This window comes from Rhinolophus ferrumequinum, chromosome X (genome assembly GCF_004115265.2).
Source record: "Rhinolophus ferrumequinum isolate MPI-CBG mRhiFer1 chromosome X, mRhiFer1_v1.p, whole genome shotgun sequence".
Classification (NCBI taxonomy): Eukaryota; Metazoa; Chordata; class Mammalia; order Chiroptera; family Rhinolophidae; genus Rhinolophus; species Rhinolophus ferrumequinum.
Window position 1 is genome coordinate 11,679,641 of NC_046284.1, and position 8,514 is coordinate 11,688,154.

The 8,514-nt window shown below is 46.3% G+C and overlaps 1 pseudogene; it reads left to right on the forward strand.

Annotated features, from left to right (window-relative positions):
• The first annotated feature begins 1,114 nt into the window (after nt 1-1,114).
• On the forward strand, nt 1,115-2,159 carry LOC117025724 (endosome-associated-trafficking regulator 1-like; annotated as a pseudogene).
• Nucleotides 2,160-8,514: the final 6,355 nt, after the last annotated feature.

Sequence of the window (8,514 nt, forward strand, 5' to 3'; positions counted from 1 at the left end):
GCCAAAAAGGAACACCCACGGAGCCATAGATAGGGGAGTCACTATATTCGCGCTGGCGGCTGGGTTGGAGACACAGGAAGCAGGAGCCACACTGTCTGCAACCCGCCGTGCTAACTGCAATCCACACTTGCCAGCTCAGCCACCATCTCCTTGCTAGTCCCCATTTGCTGCTAGCGTAGCCACAGCAGTTATATTAGTGGCCAATGGCTCACTGGTTACAGCTGACGGCCATCCAATCACAGTTGATGGCCATTTACTACCCGAGTGAGCACCTTTCCACGTGAGGCCGAGAGCCTGGAAACTGCACTCCTAGCTCTGTCCCCACAGGGAGGAACAGCTATACAAGCTACAGCTGAGAAATGTCACTGTCCCATAGAAAGGAAATGAATGCTCCTGGTTTCCCACTGATTGGGAATGTACTCTATTGCCTTGGTTTTCGAGTTAAATCTGAGGCGATCTAGCTCCTCACGACTCAGAGCTTAGTCCCTAGACCAGCAGGGCTGTCATCACTTGAGAGGTTGGCAGAAATGCTCCATCTCAGACCCCACTCCCCAGACCTGCTGAATCAGAATCTGCATTTTAAACGAGATCCTCAGGTGATTCATATGCAAAATAAAGTGAGAGAAGAACTTAGCAAGTCTATTCCTTTCTTGGTGCAAATGGGGAAACTGAGGCCCAGAGAGGGGAAGGGACCTACTCAAAGCCACTAGGATTGTTTGTAGCAGAGCTCAGGTACCATGTTTTCTAGCTTTCTAAAACTCATTCTTTTTATCCTTTTTGTTTCCAACCTTTTTTTAAAAAAAAAATAGCATTTGATCATTAGAAAAGGGAATTATTCTAGAATATATTACACATTACCTTACCTTGGCAAATGAAAACTCTGAAGCCAATGGAACTTTGCCTAATGATTCAAGGTCCCCATCCGTGTTTGACTGCATGGTTTTAAAAGTCCTTCTGGGGTCGCTTTGGTGCGGTGCTCAGAGCAGGAAGCCACGGGCGAGAGGCTAGGAGCTGCAGCTGAGCCGCGGCAGACTGGGGCGGCCGGGCGAGCCGGGGCTATGGAGCCACCGCTTAGGTGCAGGGAGGGCCAGCGCCACCGGGCCTGTGACAATGGGGGGGCTACGCACGCCGCCCGGGCGTCAGCCCTCTGTCCCTGGCCCGCAGCCTCATCAATCAGGAGGATGATAAACTTGAAGAACTTGAAGAGGCAAACCCATTCTCCTGTAAAGAGTTTCTGAAAACCAAGAACCTCAGCCTGTTGAAAAAGGACACAGCCAACAGGTGACTTTATTCACAGGAAGCCAGGAGGCCCTCAGCAGGGGCAAGTCCCCAGCCTCCCAAACCATGGAGTTTGGCCTGGAACACCAGCAGCCGTTTTTTTGGAAGATTCCACGGGGCTGGCGATCTCAAGGACAAGCACGACGGGTAGGACGGGGTCTATCCGTGGTCTGATGTGGAGCAGACCCACTCGTTGAGGGTTGCTGCCAGCACGTCGCCCTGCAGCACATACATCTCCTCCTCTAGCCCATCAGAGCTGGTGGGACCCGAGTCTCTGCCCGGTGGACGCTGAGTGACTCTGACTCTCGCCTCTCTGGCCGGGATCCCCAGGGCAGACTTTGCAGCCCATGGACAGTCTCTGGACAGGCACCTTCAGACGCTGCAGATAAGTTACGAAGCACTGAAAGATGAGACTTCTATGCTAAGAAGAAAGCTGACCAAGGTACAGAGCTTCTCTGAGATGCAGACAGAAGTGGTGAGGACGCTTGAGCAGAAATTAGAAGCAAAAATGATAAAGGAGGAGAGTGACTCTCACGACCTGGAATCCGTAGTTCAGCAGGTGGAGCAGAACCTGGAGCTGATGACCACACAGGCTGTAAAGGCAGCAAATCACATCATGAAACTAAAGAACTAAGCTTGCTGCAGGCACAGGTCTCTAACTTCAAGTGCGAGAATGAAGCCCTGGGTTCGGGCTGGGGCACCAGCCTGACCTGGCGAAGCAGAACACCGGTGCGGCCTTGCAGAATCTCGGCGTGGTCATGAACAACACGCACTCCTCAGTAAAGCAGCTGGTTTCTGGAGCTGAAACGCTGAATTTCGTTGCTGAAATCCTTAAATCGACAGACAGAATTTCTGAAATTCAAGACGACGAGGAGGAGTGAAAACCACAGAGAAGCTTCAGCTCGCAGCTCTGTTTACCTCCTGAAATCACTACTTACTGGGTTTAAAAATGCCATTGTGTCTTGACATATGCAGACCTCACCCATAGTAAAAATATTTATTATGAGATGTCATTTCATGACCTAGAACAATATTATTAACCAACCGTGAGGAGGAGCTGCTTCTATAGGTGAGAGTCGCATTTGGAGATCCACGCTGCCCTTCTGGTGAACCCCTCCTGTTTTATAGACTAATGATGTACTGGAAGACATTTTTATAAAATCCCCTGATTTTTTAAGTTACTGAACATGGAAACAACCGTTCTGTGATGCGTGTTTTCCCTTCTCTTTCCAGAACCATCCTTGTAAGATAAGTTCAGTTCATTGTCCTTCATTTCACAAGTCAAAACAAAATCGCTAAATGAGCTGGAACTCAAATGGTTGCCTTGGACAGGGACGTGGGCCTTTTTGCCATCCCTCAGTGCCCCCTCTGGCTCACAGTCCACTCCTGTGACCTTCACACAGCCAGCTCCTGCAGTTGGTGGCCTAAGCGTGGACACCCCATATGGTGACGCTGCCGTCCTTCCGCAGGGACCAAGGTCGTAACAGAGTCCGCACTCTGAAGCCATCTAAACACACCTGTTTAGGGACCTTCAGATTTGGAAAGCTGCTTTTGATTGGAGGGTTTTGATACACGTTTCAAGCGGCCTTCTGTACAACAAAGTTTAGAATTCGGGAATTTAGAGGATGCGCCGAGCCTTTCCAGGTTAGCACAAGGTCTCCCAGGGCACCTTTCCAACTGCTTTCCTACATGGGGAGGCATAACATGCACTCTGTGCCTTTTTGGCTGTTTTCCTGTAGATGTTATTTTTTAAAATAAATTTTCCCTCCTGTTCAACTTGAAAACAACAAAAAATGTTCTTCTGTCTCCTTGTGGCTACCAGCCACACTATGTAGCTTAGTATAGTGACGAGGAGCCTGGGCTTTTCAGTGCTACAGACCTGGGTTCAAATCTGCGTTCTGCCACTCCTGTGCTGTGCTACCTTAAATAAGTCACTTACCCTCTCTGTGCCAAACTTTCTTCACCTGTGAAATGGAGCTAACAATACTCCACAGGGTTGTTGTAAGGAGTTGGTAAAATAACACATATACAACCCTGAGCACAGGGTTTAATATGGAATGAGAAGTCAGCGAACTTTCACTCTCATGACTCATACAACAAACAATGATCAGCAGCCCTGTGCAGGCTTATGGGGAGCAGCACACCCTGAGACAGTCATTGCCCTTAATGCTATTCAGGTAGAGAGGCTTTTCCTTTTTCCTTCCAACCACTCAGCTTTGTCCTGGGTAAGGGAGGTCCGCAGTTTGTCATCTTCATCATTGCGGCAGTGGGAACCTGAAGAGAAATGAAATGAGAAGAGCTGCATTCGGATCTTGGCCCTACCTCCCATGCACTGCGTAAGGCAGAGCTTTTGTTTCCTTACCTACAGAGAAACATCCACTGAGTCTGCCTCAGAGGGTGGAAGGGCTGAAAACAAAATCACAGATAACAAAGGAGCAGAATCTTAGAATGCTGGCAATGAGAAGGCCCCTTAGGAAACATGTACTTCAACCAACTCATTGTACAAACGAAGTAACTGAGCTCAAGGGAATGAGTATCACGTACCTATCCAAGGTCACAAGTGTCAGAGCCAGGGCTGAATCATAGGGAAAGTGATACAACAAAACAGCTACAACTTGAGTGCCTAAGGTACATTAGGGGGTCCTATAAACCTAATCTCATTAAATCCTCAGGAGTTTCTTAGATAGGTACTATTATTGGTCCCATTTTGTAACTGCAGAAATGCAATTCAACAAAGAAATTCAGTATTAGGTTCGTGCAAGAGTGATTGCGGTTTTTGCAATTATTTTTAACCTTTTAAACCGCAATTACTTTTGCACCAACCTAAAAATTAACCCAAGACAACAGTGCTAGGAAGTAAAAGAGCCAGGATGTCAATCCAGGCCTGACCACCCCAAAGCCTGTAGTTTGTATGGGGGTCCCACTCCCAGCCCACGCTTTGCTGGGTGATCTGAGGACTAACAATGCAGACAGGGGAACATCAGAGCTAGTGGAACTGCACTCTGCAAAGTTGCACAAATTATTGTTTGTGATTTCATTTGGGACTCCACTTTTGAGTTGCTGAGTTTCCTGCAACCTGGGATTGCATCCACTCAGGCTCAAGGTTGGAGCTTGGTTTCTTAGTTGCTTGTGCCAGCACTTGGTCAAGTCTTAAAGCTGTCAGATCCTTGACATACTGCTTGAATTACAAAGCATCCAAGTGCCAGGAATTCCGTGGTTGTGATGAACTTATTTGAATATAATTCCCTAGTCACAGTCCCCAGTTTTCCCCATAGGAGCTACAAAATCGCAGTATGCGGCTTCCTGCAATAATGCAGAATATCAATAAGAAGCCTCAAATGGGTACCAAGAGAGTTGGTGCCACCACTACTGTGGGACCTTGGGCAAATCACTTTCCCTCTCTGGGCCTCAATGGCCTGGCATCGCAACCCCCCATGCCCAGCCCCGTGTGGATAAAGGACCCTTTATCTGGGCTGCAACTGACTCATAGGCTTCACTTCACCATAGCACTTAGCACTCCGTGTTGTCCATGTTCATTTATTGTTCATTCTCTGCCCATCACTCTGTAGATTCCCTAAAGTCATGCACCATATCATGTTTATTTCTGTATCCCCTGGGCCTAGCATGGTGCTTGGCATATAACCGGTACCAGATAATGAGCTGTAAGGTCCCTTTTGCTTCTCACAGTTTCAGATGGTGTTTTACCCTGGGTAATAAAGGAGCACTGAATTTCTCAACAACAGAACTGAATTTGTTGGGGCGATTTCTGCATATAAAAATTACCCAGCACTCCATAGGGGAAACCATAAAATAGAGAGAAGCCGCCATGTTAATGGGGTCTTAGGTCTCGGGAAGATGGAATGAGTTGGAGAGATGCCATCAATCTGTCATGATCAAAAGCACTGAGCCTTCTTCATGGCCATAGTTTCTCTCATTTCATATCTTTTATTGGTAAAATAGGGGTGGAAGACAGGGTATAACATGATGACACTTTCTGGAAGCTTCTGGCACAGTTCATCCTTCTTATTTCTAGTGAGTCCTGAGCTATGCAGAATGTCAAAGGGCAGGGTCCATGGTGCAAGTTATTAGGATTCAGTCAAATTTTCTGCTAATCATTGAAGCTAATCGTTCTATTAATACATGTCACTCTTTTCCTTCAATCAGCCACAGAGACACATTGAGAATCGTGCTTTTGTGTTCACCACTGTGCTGAGTTACGTGGAATCCAGGGACGAACAAGATTTACACCTGGATGGGTTCACAGTTGGTGGGAGGCATGGTGATTTTGATATAGAAACAGAAAAAAGAATAATACTAACATAGTAATTGTTCATAATGGAATGAAAACTGCTGTGGGAGCTGAGAGGAGCTAGTAACTAACCCTGCCTGTGGGGGTGGAGCTTCGAAGGAAAAGGAGAAAAGTTAAGAAGTGTGAGACAAGAGAGAATATTTGAGTCATGTCCAGAAGAATTAGCACAGATTTTCCAGGTGGAGGAGAGGGATGGGTACTGGGAGGATTTGGGGCAAAAGGAACTACCTGTATGTGGAATGATGAGAAGGCAGAGTATGTGTGAGGAAGAATGAGCAATTTCATGTGGCGAAAGACCGTAGGGAGGTTATTGATGAAAAAGGAGGGATGGAGAAGGAGCTTGCAGCTAAAGCTGTGGGGTGGATGGGAGGAGAAAGGAGAACTCAGAGAAGAAGTCAGAAAAATAAGTCAGAATGTCCTGGGGAAGTCATGAGAACCTAGATGAGCTGGGTGTGAATAGGGGAAGAGAACAGAGGAGAAAGAATAGTTTCTTTAAATCTAGAAGTGATGGAGAAATTCTGAGGTGTCTGGATTAGTGAGGGAGACAATATAGAAAAAAAGTTTGTTTCAACAGTTAACAAATTCAATTAAAACCAATTGAATCCAAACTGCAAACTAGCCATTGTGTAGGGCAATAGAATGAGTGGTCCTTTGAGCCAGGAATAAAACAGTATACAGATGACTTCTATTTACAGTTAATTCCAAATACAATAAATATCAAATCCTGACTCTCTGATGCATAATGATCCAATCCTGATTTTTCTTCTTCCAATAACAGCAAACCATCTTCCTAGAAGTAATACCCATGAAATGCCTGGATCAACTTTCTTAAAGCCAAGTGTATTCATTTTCTATTGCTACCTAACGAATAGCCACACCTTAGTGGCTTAAAACAACTTTTTTATTATCTTACAGTTTCTATAGATCAGAAGTCCTACAGGCACAGCTTAGCTGGGTCATCTGCTACAGGTCTCATCAGGCTGCAAACCAGGTGACAGCCAGAGCTGTGCTCTCATCAGAGGCTCGACTGGGGAAATGTTTCCTTCCAAGCTCCCTCAGATTTGGGGCAGAATTCATCTTGTCATTGCAGGATTAAGGTTGCCTGTTGGCCGGGGAATACTCAGATCCTGAAGGCCACGTGCAGTCCCTTGCCCCATGGCCTTCACCGTGGGCCCGCTCACAACATGGCAGCTTGTTTCTTCAAGGCTAGCACTGGAGAGAGTTTCCCTGACCTCACAGAAGGCCCAGACCCTCTTTGTAAGGGCTTTTGCCTGATTAATTCAGGCCAACCCAAGACAGTCTTCCTTTGATTAACTCAAAATCAACTGATTAGGGGGGCCGGCCCGGTGGTTCAGGCGGTTAGAGCTCCGTGCTCCTAACTCCGAAGGCTGCCGGTTCGATTCCCACATGGGCCAGTGAGCTCTCAACCTCAAGGTTGGCAGTTCAATTCCTCGAGTCCCGCAAGGGATGGTGGGCAGCGCCCCCTGCAACTAAGATTGAACATGGCACCTTGAGCTGAGCTGCCGCTGAGCTGCCGCTGAGCTCCCGGATGGCTCAGTTTGTTGGAGCGCGTCCGCTCAACCACAAGGTTGCCAGTTCGACTCCCGCAAAGGATGGTGGGCTGCGGCCCCTGCAGCTAGAAACAGCAACTGGACCTGGACCTGGAGCTGAGCTGCGCCCTCCACAACTAAGATTAAAAGGACAACAACTTGACTTGGAAAAAAGGCCTGGAAGTGCACACTGTTCCCCAATAAAGTCCTGTTCCCCTTCCCCAATAAAATCTTTACCAAAAAAATCAACTGATTAGGGACCTTAGTTATATCTGCAAAATCCCTTCACCTTGCCATCTTCTGTTGTCTAGAAGCAACTAACAAGTCTTGCCCACACTCAAGGGGGCATGATTATACATACAGTCATGAACAGCAGGCAGCAGGGGTCATTGAGGGGGCACTTCACCCCACCAAGTGCTGCTCTTGGGCATATTTGATACCTCCCAAAAAACACATCAAAGATTGGAACAAAACTAACTCTATATGAAAACAATAACCTGTTTTGCTTCTGCATTCAATTACCTTGCTGGGTTTCCATTCAGACAAATCCCCAAATCCCTAGTCTAAGGCCAAATCTGTTCACTAGTTAAATGTAAGTTAAGAGTGGCCATTGACATTATAAAAAAGTTTCTCCTTCAACCCCAGTCAGCATTCTAGCAGTCATTCCACAAACTTCTGCTCCACAGGGGCCCACTGTTGCCAAAGTGTCAACAAACTCCGTTTCCCTGAACTGAGCAAATGTGCACGTTTCTCTTACAGCTCTCCACAGGTATGTCCCCAAATTATGCCTTGCCGAATCTCCCTCTCCAAGAATTAAACAACAACAACAAAATAAAGGAAGCGATGGCAATGACTAAATAAATTGAAAACTTTATGAATACAAGAATAAAGAGAGGTCTGGAGATTGCTATTTAAACTCTGAGTTCTTTTTGAAGAGACTGAACTTGGCTTGTGTTTCTGAAATGAGCAAGAACAGCATTTTTCTGTTTGCACAGCCCTGATTACACGAGGGACCATGGGAACAGAGAAGAGCCAGCAGTAATTGCTGGAACTTTCCAAAGAAAAAATGCTTAGTGAGACTACACATGCACGTGGAGGTCAAAGACAATCTTTTTAGATGTGTAGGCTTTCCGGAGGTTACTCCTCCTAAATTATTCCAGGCATGGAGTCAATAGGAAAACTCTTATGCTATGCATAGAGGAGCAATAACCTCCAAAATGTTGATATCAATATACAGGCATGAAACAGAATTATGATTATATCTTAAAAGTGAGAATCATTCTTCCATCAGAAAACACTAAACAGGTCAAACCTTTTTGAGGGGCATCACGAATTCTCCCTCAGCCCCTGTGTGTACAGTTTCAGAATCATTTTATT